The sequence below is a fragment of the Rousettus aegyptiacus genome, unplaced genomic scaffold, assembly GCF_014176215.1.
Source record: "Rousettus aegyptiacus isolate mRouAeg1 unplaced genomic scaffold, mRouAeg1.p scaffold_m13_p_2, whole genome shotgun sequence".
Taxonomy (NCBI): Eukaryota; Metazoa; Chordata; class Mammalia; order Chiroptera; family Pteropodidae; genus Rousettus; species Rousettus aegyptiacus.
Window position 1 is genome coordinate 74,648,814 of NW_023416295.1, and position 16,862 is coordinate 74,665,675.

At 40.6% G+C, this 16,862-nt stretch overlaps 1 protein-coding gene across 4 annotated transcripts in view; it reads right to left on the bottom strand.

Moving 5' to 3' along the window:
- Window positions 1–16,862, bottom strand: part of THSD7B (thrombospondin type 1 domain containing 7B) — a 1,079,084-nt gene that overhangs the window by 953,521 nt on the left and 108,701 nt on the right. For all 4 annotated transcript variants that reach the window (XM_036237409.1, XM_016145417.2, XM_016145415.2 and 1 more), the window contains one exon: window positions 6,950–7,046. The gene's annotated coding sequence lies outside the window, so the exon portion shown is untranslated. The remainder of the gene's footprint in view (window positions 1–6,949; window positions 7,047–16,862) is intronic.

The following is a 16,862-nucleotide window of genomic DNA, read 5'->3' on the forward strand; positions in this document are numbered from 1 at the left end:
AAAATGTTGGAAGTTTTTAATGTGTCCACACAGTGCACATGCACATACTTGTAACTGGGTAAGGAAGGGAGGTTAGCAAATTGGGGAAAATATGGCTCTGGACTAAGACAGGCTTGAGTCTACCTCAGCTCTGCCTCTTATAAATGCTGAGATCACAGAAAAGCGTAAATATCTGTAAATTATGGCACTAATACTTATCTTTCAGCACTATTCTGAGAATTCAATAAAGGCAGACAGAAAATATCTGATACACAATATAAAAGCTCAAAAAAAAAAAAAGAAATATTTTTCCTTCTCCTTTCCCTACTCTATCTTTCAGGAAGTCTTCCCGAATTCCCTGACATAAAGTTTGAGACACTCCAATTGCCCCAGCTTCTGTTTTACACCTTCCCTTTATTCCTCTCTAACTCTCCATTTGTTTGACTGCTTATCCCTGATACGCTCTGTATAGTTGGTATATGTTTTTCACTGATTCTACATACTGGGACTTACTAGGTGGCAGGTACTGATGTGATATTTAAACCTCCTGATTAGAATCACCCAGTGAGAAATGTGATATACTTGTTTTATAGTTAATGAAATGAGAAATGATGTAAACTTGCCCATGACTATTTTCAAAATGGGAATTACAGAGCAATGTGACTCCAAAGGCTGTGCTCTTTGCTACTCCATCATGCTGCCTACCCAAGGAGTAATAATATATATATTATATATACATATATATAAAATTTATCTATCTGTATGTCTCTTCCAATAGACGTACAATTCTTCAAAAGCAGGACTATTGTTTTCTAAGGAAAGGTTAGCAATCCAAGGACTAGAAAGTTGCCTACTCCAAGCCATCATGGATAACACACACTTTTGCTTGCCCACTGTGCAAGCCTTCTTGAGGCCTGGGATGCATAAAAAAGCATGAGACATTGTTCTTGCCCTCAACAGACCTCAAACAAGTTGTAGGAGTAGGGTCTCTGCATAAAGAGAAATATGAAATGTCTTATACCCCCCAAGTACATGTGCCACAGGAGGTCAAAGAAAGACACCACCAAGAGCTAGAACTGCAGACCTTACAGGGAAATCCTGTGGGCACGGAGGGTGAGGGTGGGTTGGGGTGATAGAAGGTGGAGGTGATTGGGGCAGGCATTGGAAGCACACTCACAGAATACAGGAGGTATTAAAGATAAATAAAGCTGAACACTAGTTACAGAGATAAAGACAGATTTTAATCAATAATATGCTTTTGCAATAGGGAAGAGTCCAGCATGAATGAAGGTCGACTTTGATTTGTACAGAAGTGACTGGGCATTTTAAAGAGAAGATGAGGGAACAGGGATGATTGATTCAAGGCTCAGTGGAGTCAGGGAAGTGACAAACTGCAAAAACTGAAAGGAATCTGGTCCATGTGAAACCTATCTGGGATTGCTAACAGGTGCTTATCGAAGTTCAGCTCCTGCCCTCCCACAGAGATAGGGAAACAGGGCCCCATCTTCAGGTTTTGGCAGAAATAGTAAACTTTTTTTAGCAGCCTTGAGTTTTCTCAGACAGGCACGTTAACGAATGTGGCCTTGGTCTGTTAGAAACCACGCTAGTGTTTGTTCAAGTCTTTACAAGCCAATGTTGAGGCCAGTGGAAAAGAGGGCTCTGAGGAGCCCGGCTAGAGTTTGGTCAAGGAGAGAGTCTCTGTCAGAGGCAGCTCTAAGGCAGCTAGCCTGGCACTGAGTTCTCTACGTAGAAGAGTAGTAGATGGGACTGATAATGAAAGGAAAAACCCAGACTGGTGGTTTTGAACTCTCCCTTGCAGGCCTGGTAAGCAGTAGTCTCAATTTGCCCAAGATTGAGGAGTTTCCCAGGATACGAGACATTCGATGCTAAAACGGAGAAAATTCAAGTAAATGGGACCTGTTGATCACCACCCTATGTGGAAGCATCATGCACCTGGGGAAGGTTATTAAGCAGGAAGGCAGAGTGTGTTAAGAAAGTGGTTTCAGGTGATTCCTTCTGCTGTGCAATGTTAAAGATGTCAAGCGTCGCTGGGCATTTAGCAGGTGTCACTGCGCCCTGTGTGGCATGTCACTGAGTCCTGGCATGTTAAATCCAGGCATCTTAGACTTTCAAGGTTTTTAAGCTGAAATGGGTCTTCCTCCTTTCCTTTAGGAACCTCAAACACACAACACTGTGCATCGTGAACTGTTAGAGAAGGTAAGACCTCTCACTGCTAGATCTGCATTTAAAGAACTTTGAGGAATTTGACTGCAGAGACAGAAGGACTGTGTTGGAACTCCAATATCTAGCCATGTGACCCTGTGCCAGCCTTTACATTACTTAAGCCTCAGTCTTCTCATCTGTAAAACAGAGACATAAAAACCACCTGGCTATTGAAAGAATGCAATGAGATGATGCTTGAGAGGCCCTTAACAGGGTGCCTGGACTGTATTAAACATTTAATGAGTGGCAGCTATTGTTATAATTGTGGTAGTTGTTTTTGTTGTCAAGCATGGAAAAGAAGCACAATTTTATCCCTAGTGTTTAAAGGTCAACATCCTGAAACATTTCCTCCGGGTTAGATTTTCAGGTGAAATAAACAAACATAAAGAATCTGTCACATAAATAGAAGTTGACCCTGGGTCCCCTAGACTTATGTAATGGCCACTCAGAGACTTCCGAAGAAACAAAGTAGACAAGTGAAAAATGCTGGTATTGCCCCTGGATGCCATCCATCAGTGAGAAAGGATTAACCCCAGATTTTATTTTCTATGTTAGGGGAAAACCAAAAAAATGGAACAAAATCCAATTAACAAAAACACAACTGATTTCAGAAATCCAAGAACACAGTGCATCATTCTGGCTCTTCAAGGAAAACTCTATCAGCATCAAGTGTGGTTAACAACACAAAGAGATAAAACATTTATTAATTTTTTTAAAAAAATGTTCTTATTTTAAAGCCTCAGGAATGCAGAATAACTGTAAAATACTGACACTTGATTATTGCTGCAGTGATGAGTAAAATTCAACAGAGCGGCACAGCAAAGCACCTGATGAAGACCCCCCACCCGGTCCAAGGAGGCCTCTGAAAGGCAGCCAGCTGTGTGCGTTTCCAGCTCAGGACCCTTTTAAAACACCAGAGGGTGTCCAGGCTACAGCAGTCCAGGTGCCTTCTTCTGAAATCCCTGGCCTCCTCCTGGACTCACAGCCCTGAATGAATCCTGGCTTTGTCACCTGCAAATTTTAGTATTTGACTGTTCAATGGGGAAGACACTATTTACCTGCCAGGATTAGTTTCAAGAATAAGAGAAAAGCCTTAGTTCAATGCCTGGAAGACAGTGAACACCCAATGACTTTTCCTGTCTGTCCTTTGAAGTTCTTAGTCCCTGACTCATCCAAGCCCCTCAACTCACACCCTTTCCTCAAACTTTATGATATTGATTTAGTAATTATGCCTCACTTTATCAGTATATTTCTTCCAATCTCATGATGGTGAAGTCTTTAAAGCAAGAGATGGCTGATTATTTAACATACACACAGCACATTTGTGCCAATCTTAGCTTTAAATCTTCATGAACAACGACTTGCTAAGTCATCATAATAATCACATTAGATCAAAAATATTTTGATTCCTGTTTTACAGATGAGGAAACTGAGGCATAAAGAGATAACTTGTCAAGGTAGCAACTGGCTAGCTCCTCTGCTGTCATTTGAACTCATGAGGGCTAACTTCTGACACCATGCTCTTAACTACCAGACTCCTTGTTTTAGACATCTGTGCCCTGTGATGCCTACCTCAAGGAAGGCCCTCAACAAAGACTTGTCAACAGAAAAACAATTTAGTCAATAAATATTACTTTGCACATGAGGAAACTGAAAAGCAGTGAGGTTATACAGTTTGTCTTCAGTCAGAAAGACAACTGGGCAGCAGATCATGGACCAAAGTATCAGAGCCCTAGTGACTTGTTCTTTCTTGCCACACCATACTGATGGCCTTTGGAGGTAAGAGCCACCCTTTAATGGAAGAGAAGAGAAGAAGGCATGGGAGCAAGCCTCTATCCATGGTCCCACACCTGGACCAGATGAGGACCACACTTCTCTTACCCCTTGACTACATCCACCACATCACAAATGGGATCTTTACACTTTGGGTCAGCAGTAACTACTTACGGGATTTTACTTATTTTTAAGACTATTTAGGATTGGTCACGTACAAGACAACCAGCTGAACATAAGCACACAGGCCACTGGCAGGCCAGGCAAGAGAAGCAGAGGCCTGGACCAGATGCCCCACAGGCTACTGCTTAGGACAAGTCTTCACCGACTTCAATAAGCATCTCAGGCACATGAGGTTTTCTAAACCAAATTCCATTTTTGAGTGCTGCAGAATTTTCTGACAGTCATCATTTCTACATCTTTTCATATAAGTAAACTAGCTTTTAAAAATTCAAGATAATAAATCCTTAATTTTAATCCTTTGCAGTCTATCAATGTATTACCTTGTGCTACCAGGAATAGTGGCTGATGTGTGCACCTGGGCACAGGCTCAGGACCCAGGGACTCAGGTTCAAATCTCAGCTCCTAAACTTGGTGGCTGTGGGCACTGGGCTTTGTGCCTCAGTGCCCTCATATTTTAAAGGATGGCAATCATAGTAGCCACCTCATAGGCTTGATTTGAGGATTAAATAAGTTTGTGTACATATATATATATGTAAGTGTGTGTATATATATATATATGTATAGACTACACACATTTATAAGCATATACATATATACAAATACATGTAAATATTTGTGAATATATATATATACATACATATAACGATACATGTCTATAATTACAGGTTGAATGATGTTTCCCCTAAATTCATATGTTGAAGTCCTCACCCACTGGACCTCGGAATGTGACCTTATTTGGAGACATGGTCTTTATAGAGGTTATCAGGTAAAAATGCAGCAATTAGGATAGGCCCGAATCCAATATGACTGGTATCCTTATAAAAAGAGGATGTTTGAACTCAGATATATACAGAGAGAAGACAATATGAAGACATGAGGAGAAGATAACCATCTACAAGGAGAAAGGCCTGTAACAGAATCTTCACCACAGCTCTCAGAAGGAGCCAACCTTGCCGACATCTTGGTCTCAGACTTTCAGCCGCCAGAACTGTGAGACAATACATCTCTATTATTTAAATCACCCAGTTCGTGGTACTTCATTATAGCAGAGAGAGAGACAGAGAGACAGAGAGACAGAGAGAGACAGAGATAGGCAGAGAGGGGAAATAGGAAGAGAGAAGAAAGGGAAGAGAAGGGAGGGGAGACAGAGTCAGGTAGGCATTGCCATTCATAAAGGTACCCAGCACATGTAAGCAGTAATATTTAACTATTAGCTAAAAATAGTAGTAAATACATTATTATTCAGAAAGTATGTAGATTTACACTGCGCATTTTAAAAATTCAGACCTGCGGATACAAAATCACATAAGAGGAAAATAGGATGATGACTGCAGTCCACATGCCCACGAGAGAAATGCCAGGCCAGCCAGGCTCATCTCTTTCGATGTAGATGCCACCGTAAGAGCTGCACCATAACAAGTAATAATGTGGAGTCTCTCTACAGCTTTTCTCTGATTTATAAGTCAAACATGAGCTGATATCATCACTGATTTAACGTTGGAACAAGCATTTCCTACTGCTCCTCTTTCTAGCTTCCAAATGAGTTTAATGGAAATGTATTCTGTTATATCAAGGTAAGTGCAAAAAAAGTTACATTTTATAGCTTCTTATCTGTGAATTCATCTCAGCATTATGCAATCAAATCACAATGCAGAAATTTGGGACTTGAGCCTGATGTAAAATAGGAACTGCCATCCAATAACCCCTCATTGCCTATTTTTGTGCTCACCAAAGCAGTCTCATTTTCCCTCATTGACTGTTCATTACAAGTAAATTATAAACTTGAACTCTTGCTGTAATATAGATTTATACTAGCATAGAATCCTGATTTTCATGTGTGTCATGAATTAGAGAACTGCAGAAGATTATGTTTGAAAAAGAGGAGAATTGTGATATCATTTAATTTTATGTGTCAACATGACTGGCCACAAAGCACCCAAATATTTGGTTAAATATTATTCTGGGTGTGTCTAAGGGTGTTCCTGGATGAGACTAACGTTTGAATCAATAGACTAAGTAGAGCATCCTCCTCTCCAGTGTCAATTCTTGGAGGCCAAATAGTACAAAAAAGGCTAAGGAAGAAAAATTCTCTCTCTCTCTCTCTCTCTCTCTCTCTCTCTCTCTCTCTCTCTCTTTCTCTCTCTCTCACACACACACACACACACACACACACACATTTCTTGATAGTGATGGATGGATGGATGGATGGATGGATGGATGGATGGATGGATGGAGAGATGGACAGGGATCCTCTTTGGTTCTGTTTCTCTTCAGAATGCTGACTGCTAATACAGGGGCTGTTCTGTTACTGGTTAATATTCCCTCTATCACACTCTGAGAGAAACTGCCTTTTGAATTTCATTCAAATAAACATTGCCGTTCCTGAGCACCATTGCTGAATTCCTGACATTCTGAAGGACACGAACAGTGTCCAGGAAGTTCAGAACAAGGTTTTGCTCAACAATAGTCACAGTACTGTCCTGGCATCATAATTTTCTCTTCATTTTCATGGCACATTATAGGTTCCTAAGCTAATTTACTAATCTCATTGTACACACCAAATTCTTTTTGGAAAAGTAAAAGTATAATTAATAAATAATTTTTGTTAACCTATAGATCCAAATTTCATCTGTATCTAACTTCAGATAATAATGGTTGGGTATTTTCCATAGAAGGAACAAGTAAACAACTTTTGGCCTCTCTTTTCCCACTCTCCTCTCTATTCCATCTATAGGTATTTCCTCCAGAACTGAATAATGTAAAAAAGTACAATTTGAAATTGTTGCATCACCTGACAATTCCTGAAGCATCGCCATGTTCTCCATAATCACTTTTAACTGTAGACTCAACAGGTAAATACATTGGCTTATCTCCTCCTGCCCAGGTTCCTGAAAGACAAAACATAGCAATTACTGTTAAAATAAAGAATTACAAAAATCATGCATCTTTAATGAAAGACACAGGAATAGAAATATTATAATCTACTTGGCTGGTTCCCAGTTTGAGCTTTTTGTGGGCCTGTCCTGCCAGTAATTCTGTGAGGAGTAGAAAGAAACTTGGATTGCGGAATCAAGATCCCAGGTTCAGGCCTTGGGGTTCCAGTCCTGACGCCACATTTAAGCAGCTAAATGACCTTGGGAAAGCCAATTATTCTTTCCAGATCTCAGTCATCTGTAAAATTGGGGGCCTGCAATGCATCATAATTAAGGTAGTTTAGCACAATGGATATGGGTCTTGACCAGCCAAGGTGACCTTGAATAAGTTACTTAACTCCTTGCTTTTGTTTCCCTCATCTGCGAAGAGAAAACAATGAAAAACTTCCCTCAAAGACCCCTTGTGAAATTTAAGCAAATTAAAACAGAGAAAGTGCTCAGAATAGTACCTGGCCCAAAGCAAAGCCTCCTTGATGTTAGGTAGCTAGTCAGACTTTAGCAACAAGGGAAACAAAGGACTAGGGGCCCAGCCTAGAGACCACCCAAAGAACTCCCCAACGATAGCAGAATTCTGGGTATGCATGTGTGCACTAGGCCAAGAGTTATACAGCAGCCAGGTGTCAATCAAAATAACCTTACTTGTCAATCACCTAGGAATGCCACCCATCGCAGCACAAATATAAGGCAGACATTGACACTTCTGGGCCCTTTTTTGCCCTTCTGGTTTCTCTCTCTTTTTGGTAGCCTTTTTGTCCTTTTGTCGCCATTCTGGCCCCTTTGTGCTGGTTACAGCACTGGAGCCATGTGCCTCCTTGGGGTATTCTTCGTCTTTCTAAAACATATTTTTAATAAGACTATTAAATCTCAATGACCTGCTATTCTTCACTGTGGTCATTTGAGGAAGAACCAAGGGAAAATGCTAACTATACCTTTGCGCAGTCTTATCCCTCCTCCTCCTCACTGTCTGGGGCGACACCGAACTCCTATTGGCCCCAACAGTGACATTTAGATCTAAGCTATCATGATTATCTCCAAAGTGCCTATCATTTTTAAATTATTCAACTCTATGACTCTGATACCGCCCCCCCCCACACACACACACCCAAATCATTAGTATTCTGAAATTTCATCATTGGAATAGAAAGTGAATACAGAAATAAAATATCGAAATTGAAGTCATATTTTTCCTCTTTTGTATCAATATACTAATAGAAAGTTAGAAGTCACAGAAATTTCCCAACTAGCAAACACAGATAAAATAGGACATTGGCAGGAGACGAGCAATTTCACACAATATATAAGCTTTCAAATGAGGTGGGAAGAAGATGGAAAAAAATGTTTTATCTTTCAAGAAACAGCATTCCCCTAGCACCCACTATCTGTTGAGTATCCATAACCTCATTTCATTAAACTTCACTTTGATGGAATCATTGCTATTCCCATCTTACAGATTAGGAAACTGAGGCTCAAGGAGGCTCATTAACATTCCAAAGACATTTGGCTCTTCAGAGGCAGACTCAGATTACACCCAGGCCTGACTGCAAACCTGTGCTCCCTCTAATGTAGGGAGGAGGCAAAAGAATTAAAAATGTTGATCAAGCTACTTTCAGAGACTGCAATATGCTGATCAGCCCTGCAGCCAGGCCAGGAGGACACCTTCAGAACAAAGGAAGATTTCTACTGGGATTGCTAACAACCTGTGAAAGGAAAACAGGAACCAAGAGTTATTCCTTAAACCATGGGAAACCTATAGATTAAAGGCTGGGAACTGCCAGCAGGACTTTCAGTCTACATATTCTTACCTTTTCCCGCTACATATGCTTCCCTTCCTCACTGCATGTCCATATCAAAAGAAAATGGGTTAATAAAGTCTTTTCAACTATAACTCACAGGAATTAAAGAATGACATATTGTTATGGGTGCACAATTTTCCAGTAAACCAGCATTAAATATTTACTTCTGATTCTGTTAACCAGGGTGTGGTAATCTGATCAAGGAGATGCTGTTAACCAGGGTAATCTGATCAAGGAGATGCTGTTAACCAGGGTAATCTAATCAAGGATATGCTAACAGTTAACCAGAGTGTGGTGATCTGCTCAGCGATATGCTGGTGGCTATATAAACTGCCTCTTCTGGGAGCTCAGGGCTGATCTCTTTTAACCCTGCGTGGTGGACAGTCATTCGCCGGCTGGCTAATAAAGGCTCACAATTCATCTCAATTGGCTCCGTGGGTCTTGGATTTGATCACGCCACAACAATATAAACTGAATTCCCTGAACACTCAGGTTCCCTCTCACTGCTCCTACTGTCTTTCCATATATCTCTTGGTCCCTCTCAGTGCCTTTATTCTGTCTCTATCTCATTGCCTTTCTACATCACTCTCAATGTTCCTCTCACTCTCTGCCTCTGAGAAGAGACCACACACTATTTGTGGAGTTATCCTTTTTCTAATAAACTTTCCTTTTGACTCTAACTTTGGTGTGTGTGTTAAATTCTTTCCACACTCTCCACCAAAGGACCCTCATCTTCTCTCAATGCAGGGCTTGGTCTCCCCACAATTGAGGAAATTTGTGCTGTCCTGCATCACTTCCACGCCAGAAGTCTGGTTCCAAAAAACAGGCCATCCTCAATCAGGATGATAGTGGTTAGGGAGAGTTGGTTTGTATAACCTATGTGTACTAGAAGAATTTTCTCTTTAAAGGACCCCTTACAGGAATTTTACTATGAAACAAACAAACAAACAAAAATCTTTAGCAAAATACTTTATTACTTCCTAATTTCTTAATATCAGTAACAGGAAAGTAAGAGCAGTTGTCAAATTCAGGATTGACAGACTGTGGCAGAGCAGAAAATTGTAATGCCGTGGAACAGAATTTGAAATCCGATGACCTGAGTTGCAGTCTTACTTTTGACATTTGACACTTCCTAGAATACAGTTACCATCTCAAATTTGAATAAAGGTAACTGCTCAGTGTCCCTCCTAATCTATGAGGATGGAGTAACAAAGGAGAAAGCCTCCAATTCCTGCACAGCTAGTTCTAATGACTTGGTTTCATCTTAACAAAGAGTGTTTCTAAACTGCTGAAATGTTGCAGAAAAGCAGACCGACGAGAAATCAAGCACTACTTGGAGAGCTGGAGAACTCAGGTTTATTACGCTGGGGGGTCCCAGAAGAGCAAGCACTCTGAAAATCTGGGCCCCGAGCTCAGGGGCAATTTTGCTTTTGTAGGGCTTATCAGAGCTGTTACAGTTGGCAGGGGCTGATTGGTTGATTTGTCCTCAGGCTGTTACAGACCTCGGGAGTTGCTTTGGGCTATGAGCAGTTACAGAGCATGAGATTTTCAGACAGGAATTTAGGCAATACATCTGTTATCTAGACAGAACAATCAAAGTGGAGGGCGAGTCTTCAGTTAATCTCGAGATCACTCTGCCTTTCCCTCTATGCAGCAAGCATGTCTACAGAAGCAGAACAAAGAGCTGATTATAAGGTTAGCCTTTTGAGTCAAAATTCCTCTTCATTACAAGTTTGAACACTCAGATACGGTCTGAAATTGCACCGCTTCTACGGATTCTTTCCTGACCCTGGAAACTCACTCCCACTGCTCCCAAATTTGGGCCTCGAGGCTTCATAGATCCAGCATCTACAAGAAGTTCCTGCAGGTCTGTCTTCTGAAACCAGGTGCTAATGCCCAGGCAGCAGAGATCAGCTTCTTCATTTTTTTCCAAGTCCTACACCTAGTGCACTGAGTAGGTGTTCAGTAAATAATTGCTAAGTGAGTGAATGATTCTCTAAATTTTGTTTATTTGTGCCTAGGTACAGAGACAGCTACATAATTGATGAGGCCCGATGCAAAATGCAAATTCTGGGCTCCTTGTTCAAAAAGCAGGAAAAAAATGTGATATTAAAAGTACTAAAATATAAAGCCTTTTCCTTTGTTCTGTGGTTAACTCCACTTGTCATGTGTCTTTTATTTGCTATTTAATGTCATTCTAAATAAAGACATATGTAAATTATTAGCAAAAATCTTGTTCATCTTTATAACGGATAATGCTAACTTTAAATGCTACTACTATATATAACAGTGAGACTTCACAGGTCACAAGCCCAGGAAGTCAGCCCAGCCTAAGTACAATCCTAAGGCATTAAGGAATAGAAAACAAAAATGTGAGTTATCTCTTGGCATGAATTTACAAAACAATAGCAAGCAGAGTCAAGGAAATCTGCATATGATAGGCAGAGGGCATTGTGGAGTAGCTTTCTTCAACTTGTAATAATGTCAAAAAGCCTTTCATTTAACTGATTGCAAACCAAATATATTCCCATGGAGATGAAATACTTCAAAAGTACCTAAAATGTTCAAGTAAATAAGTTTCTATCTTCTCTGAAAAAAAATGAGAGAGCGAACAGAGAAAATATGCTATTGATATAAAGAATTATGGATGGAGAAAATTGCAGGTTTTTATTTACTCATATTCCATTTTACCTTCATACACGCAAGAGGTTGGCAAGATATTATATCGTAATTATGGACTCCCCTAGCAGCTTGAGTATCAGTGGTTCCTATTGTTCCAAGTCTTTTGCAAGCCCATGAGCTCACACAGAAAAAGAGCAGAAAAAGAGCAGGAGCTAATTTATTGCATATTTATACTTCCCCTGTTCTCACCGTTACCCACACAATTCCCCCTGGGTTCTAATTAGCTCAATCAGGGCTGGGGTGGGGGGATAAAATTTTAAACAATTTAAAATAATATGGGGTTTGCTATCACCACAAAAATTGGCAAAATACTAACCTTACCCAGCTACAGTTTATTTCCCATTTCTGAAGAAAACGAATATCTTTTTTGTTGTGCTCAGATGTAATCAAGGATAATAACTTCTTAAATAATATCAATCTAGGTGGTTTGTACTTTGGTGTTTACCTGGAATTGGAGGGGGAAAAACCCATTTTAAAAATAATTTTTGTTGGGCTCTTAAGTGCTAGCTATGAAGATAACATCCAATAACTCTTCTGTGCTCCCTTTCCTGTCCCATTTTATAACCTGCAATGCCCAGAATCCTTACCTATACAAACTATAATGAATGGTGCTTAGAGAAAGGATTTTCCTAAAGGGCCATATTCTGGGAAAATGAACTTAATTACTCCAGGTACCAATCAGTGATACATAGCTTTGAGAAATAATTTGTTTTTGTCATTGTGTGTGAAAGCACCTAAAACTTCTCAGTGCAAACAAGAGCACCATCAGAGTCACTCCTTTTTTCCCATCACCTCATTATTAATTCATCTGGCTTCAGTATCTCAGTTCTAATCAGGGAGATGGCTCCTGCGGCTACATTTACAATCAGCTCAGTGCCAAAATGGCCTCCTGCAATCACCCTCCTCAAATGTACAGATGATTCCTAATGAAGAAAATCATTCAGAAGGCAACTGGTATGCTGAGACCCAGTTTGTGGTCTTGGGAGCCCACATCAGCTTTCTTCTTAGACATCCAGTCTTGATCTTAGGGAAAGTCAGGGAAAGCAGAGAAAGGGAGGCTTCCAGAGAGGATCTGAGAAGAAAACTGAGGACATAGGCCGAGCCTGGCCACCTGAAAACTAAATGAGGTCTATAAAAATATTTCATTTTAAATATTAGTGGCTAATATTTAAATATCAGAAATATTCTCATAAAACTCCAGGGTGCCAGCTTCTTTTAAAAATTCATGTTTCTGTAAAGAGAAGACCTGCATTCTGACATGTTATATTTGGTAAGTGCTAAATGGAGGCGACCACCTTTCTGCCAGGCAAACACTGGTTCATTCTTTTTACCAGCCAAACTTTTATGGACATCTGAATTTGTTCCCCCGAATCCCAACCCAGGTTTCTCCAAATGAGCTTTTTCTACAGGTTTCCCCAGGTGGTGGTTGGCCTGGTCCAAAATACCAAAAAGTAACCAGCTCATAAAGCAAGAAAAACAAATAGAGCAAAAGCTTTACTTGAAAAGCTTAATTTCTAGAAACTTACATGGAGGAAGGATCAGGCATCATTATTTCCTCATTCCATACCTATCTACTGAGCACCCACCATGTGCCTGATGCAGTTTGAAAAGCTGGAATTGGAATAGTATCAAAACTAGATCCCTGCCCTCACCAAGCTTCTCTTCTCTTGAAAGACAAGCAAAGCCTTAAAAAATAAATACACATCACATCTGATAAATAGTAAGTGCTAAGAGGCTGAATATACAAATGGATGATGGCCAGACTGTAGATAAAAATAGAATTCTGGCCCACAACCTGCAGCCACCTGCCTAGGAAACCAATCCAGGAAGGAAGCCTGCTATAAATCAGACTTGTAGGAAGTGAGACCATACACCATCTCTAGGGATAGTCCAGGAAGCCAAACAATAATTCCTAAAACAATAGGCCCTAAATGGCCAAGACATGATTAATAACTGGCATTTTCCCTAACCTTTGCCCTACTTCTAACTTAGGATCAGAAAAAGCCAAATATGCACCCATAACTAATCACCTAGGATGCCCTGCTTCTAGTTAGCCTGCTTACAGCTTCTCCATGCCAACTTCCTCTAGTCAGGTCACAACTACAGCCTTCCTTTTTTTCCACTTTAAAGCTTTCCTACTCCTCTGCCTGCCTTTGGGTCTCTGCTAAATGCAAGTGATGATGGCTATAGCAAACTCTGAGAAGAAGACTTTGCTTGTCCTCATTTGGGTGGTCTTCATTTATTTCCATAGGGCTTTGCAGTTATGACTGGATGGGGAGCTGGGGAAGGAAGTGATACTGAAGCCAAGTCTTAAGATGAGAGAGGGAGGAAAAGAGTCATATGAATCTTGTGGAAAAACATTTCAAACATGGTAACAGCAACATGAAGGTCAGTGGAGAAAATAAGCTGGTATGTTCCGGGATCATTAAGAGCAGGAGAAAGGATGGAAAGAGTGCTAGGGGAGGAGATTGTAGAGGCAGCTGCAGACCAGATACCAGGCTCATGGGCCATGGGAAGGCTCTGGATTTCTGCTGTTAACAGAAAGTTACTGTGAGGTTCTGAGCAGCACAGTAACATGTCCTCACTCCACAATGCCTGCTGTGTGGAGAGGGCAAGGGTAGAGGTAGTGGAGCACGTACAGGGCAATTGCAACAATCCATGTGAGAGATGATAGCCCCCACCTTTCGAATGGAGCCATGGTTGTAGCAAGAAGCAGCCAGATTTGGGATATAAATATTGCTGAGGTGTTGAATGTGAGGTAGAGTAAGAAGTCCCCCTCCCCTTCCTCCTATTTTTCAGCCCAAATTAATAACTCCTCCTTCCTGCACACACCACACTCTCAACATCACTCTCTTCAAAGCTGCTTGCCCAGTTATACAAATAGATAGAGCCTAATGTAGAGTCGAGAGTGGATGCGAGGCCAAGCATATGGCCCAGGGAGTTTCTGAGGGGAGAACAGGAGGTGTAACAGCCAAGCCAGGGACTCTCAGAGCACCTTCCTTTGGAGGGTCCAAAGCTTTTCTCTATTTCTCAGTCGGCTTCTCACTACCCCCTTGTGGTGGTGCTAGTGCCCTGTGGCTGACATCGCTGGTGTCTACACTCTCCAACCCCCTCGCCATGTCTGTGAGAGCCAACCTAACTTTAGTCATCTTTCTAGGCTACAGGGGCCTGAGAACACATGCATCCCCACAACTCCCATTCCTGCCTACCCCACTACCCACCCTGACACAGCAGCCCCGGACCAACACCTGACAGGTGTGGGGTATAAACATTCCAGCTTTCTCACTCCATGGCCAGGGTAGTTTTGACGCATACCTTTTACACTATTTTCCAAAATGACCCACTGTGGTAGCCAACCTTATATCACCCTTGCTTTTTCCCTTACTCTCAGCTAACACTACCCTTCCCAATTAATAGCTTACCCTTGGATGTTCTGCTCAAAGTCAGCATCCGAGGGACCCAAACTCAAACTACCTGCTATAGTCTGAATGTTTGTGTCCCCCCAAAATTTATGTTAAAATCCTAAGCACCAAGGTGATGGTATTAGAAAGTGGAACATATGGGAGGTGATTAGGTAATGAGGGTAGACCCCTCATAAATGGGATTAGTGCTCTCATTAAAGATACGCCACAGAGCTCCCTAGCCCCTTCCACCATATAAGACACAAGGAGAAGTCATCAGTCTGCAACCTGGAAGAGAGTCTTACCAGAACACAACTATGTTGGCATGCTAATCTTGGACTTCTGGCCTATAGAATGGTGAGTGATAAATTTCTGCTGTTTATAATCTACTAAGTCTATGGTATTTTGTCATAACAGCCTGAATGGACTAAGAAACCATCTGTGACAGATTTTTAAATTCTTAGATAGGTCTACATATTCAAAAAAAAAAAAATAGGCTCCAGATCATTGTTTATAATTACCATTGCCTACTGAAAGGAACCAGGCTCTTGAGAGGAAAGGATGATTCCTGAGATGGGGGAGGGAAGGTACAAGACAATTATGGAATATCTGTACTAAAAATTGAAGAAGCACTCAAAAAATGATGAGAACATGTTAAAAGGACACAAGATGCAGCTTGAAGGGGCTCTCCCTGTCTAAATTTTGGACAACTGAACATCAAAATAAATAAAAATATTAATGGACTAGAACTCATCAAATAAAAAAATCCATGAATTATACAGATAATAAATAAAGAAATCAAGAAATACATATGGAAAAGGGGGAAGCTCCTTTTAACATAACACTAACTGATAAATATAGAAGTAATGACAAAATTGTAAAACTCTATTTTAAACCATCATAGCAAAAGTCAAGGCAAAAAATTATCCATTGATGTTAAATATAGAAAGGAAAGTGCAATGAGGAATGGATATTTATATAGTCTTGATGTATCTCCCTACAAATTATTTATCAATTACAGAAGGAAAAATAGAAACTATATGGTAGAGAAGATGGAACAAAACAGACAATTCCCTTAGTCATGCCCCAAAATTCTCGATTATTTCTTACTGGAAGGGAACGGGGCATAAGATCAGAATTTCATATATCATATCCCTATCACCTCCATCTTTGATAGATATGTTATGCTTAGTTAGTGCTCTGATTATGTGTACACAGGAGTCAGGTGGTTCTCAGCTACCCACTTCACTCTTTTCACAAAGCCTCATCCAGGTGCACCCCACTTGACCATTGTTCAAAATCGTCAGTGTTCAGTGTTGAGAGACAATAAACTGAAAGTGAGTATGCTAACTTCTTACTAGTGGAGCCCTAACAAAACCAATGCCCTCCCCCTCCAAGAGAACCTACTCAAATTCAGGCCCTGAATGAATATGCATGCTACCCCTTTTCTGCTGCTTTAATCGCCAATCGCCTTTCCATCTGTTTTATCTACCTAATATTTAAACATCAAATTGCAACAAAATTGCCTTTCTCTGTCTCCCACCCCAAAGGCTGAGACTCTCCATTTTCTTTTAAATCGGTTTTTCACGTTTATCATTTAAGATCACAATTTTTCAAAACTTTTTTAGCAGCATGTATGTGACTGAATGGTGGCCTCCAAAAAGATGGACATGTCCATGTCCTTATCCTCAGAACCTGTGAGTGTGACCTTATTTTTTAAAAAGGGTCTTTTCAGTAATAATTAACTAATCTAATTAACTTAAATGAAATTGATTTTTTAAAAATTCAAAGATTGTAAAATTCAGACATTTTCCCCAGATTATCCCTATAAGCCCTAAATACCATCACAAGTGCCCTTATATAAGAGAGAGGCAGAGGGGGATCAGACACATCTA